Below are 1,384 nucleotides of genomic sequence, written 5' to 3'. Positions count from 1 at the left end.
CACACACACACACACACACACACACACAAGTCTTGTCTTATACAAAGAGCGAAATAATCTCTTCTGCTGTCCACGAAAGGGTTTTTCCTGGATTTAGTGACCTTTCGCTTACGTCATACTGTCTTGCAACTAGCACACACAAGTTGTTTTGTCTTATCAAAGAACGAAACAGTCACTTCTACTGTCTCCGAGAAGGCCTCTCAAGCACTCAGTGACCTTTAGCTTATGTCATGCTCTTGCAACTAACAAACGCACGTCTTGTCTTATAAAAAGAACAAATTAATAGTCTGTTCTGCTGTCTTCGGATTCGTCCCTTTTCTTGATGAACAGAACCCAATAACCCGTGTCCTATGTTACTTATGTGGGTGGTTTTTGAGTGCTCTGATGTGGTTAATTGCTTCTTCGTTCCTCTCAAACATCTATCGTCCTTATCTCCCCTCCTTCTGTTTTTGGTTTTTGTTACTCTCTTGTAACACCTCTAATCTTCGGCACTTATATGACCTTATTGTGTTGCAGATGCCGTAAAACACTTACTAAAACAAAATATGTTATTTATGTATGGTTGGACGGTGTGAACGAAGGCTTTCTTAATAACGCTTGGGTGACTTTCGGATCTCAATGAGATTACAAGTCGTATTGGCATAATGATTATTACTGCTTGGCTGGATTTTTGGATTGTATGCGTCTTTTTCATACTTTATTTTAGCTGTAAAAAGCAGATTCTTTCATTGTGGTTTTTAGTTTAAGTAAGAGTTTTACGGCCCTTTCAACACAATAAAGTCATGTAAGTGCCGACGATTAGAGGTGTGTTACAAGAGAGTAACATGCGCTAAAAAGAAGGAGGGGAGATATAAAGACGATAGACGTTTGACAGGAAAGAAGAAGCAAACCACATTGTGGTTTAAAAGAAGAGTTTTTAATCTGGAACCGTGAGCTTGTTCCACAGAATCTAGATCTTGTATCTTTCCGACGATGAAGTCCTTTTTTTTTTTTTCTCTTATTATTGATTTCCCCCCTTTTTTAAACATTGGAGGTGATCTTTGGTTCGATCAGTATGACTCTCAATTTATTTTACTTGTTGACTTTTAAGAACATGGACAACTGAAACGTACGGGCAATGAGTGACACAGCTTTTGTATAAAGTCCCGTCTTATTCGAAGATTCAAAATAAACCAATTAAAGACAAACTTGCTGTAAGAAAGACTCAGAATGGGACTAACAATAAAATCAACACAAGAGACAAACGTGGTGATTTATGCTTATTGTCGATTTTTTAGAAAACTTAATTGTTGTTGTTGTTGTTGTTGTTGTTGTTGTTGTTGTTATTGTTATTGTTGTTGTTGTTGTTGTTGTTGTTGTTGTTGTTGTTGTTGTTGTTGTTGTT

This window comes from Aplysia californica, unplaced genomic scaffold (genome assembly GCF_000002075.1).
Source record: "Aplysia californica isolate F4 #8 unplaced genomic scaffold, AplCal3.0 scaffold00773, whole genome shotgun sequence".
NCBI lineage: Eukaryota > Metazoa > Mollusca > Gastropoda > Aplysiida > Aplysiidae > Aplysia > Aplysia californica.
Note: the sequence above shows the minus strand (reverse complement) of the source record.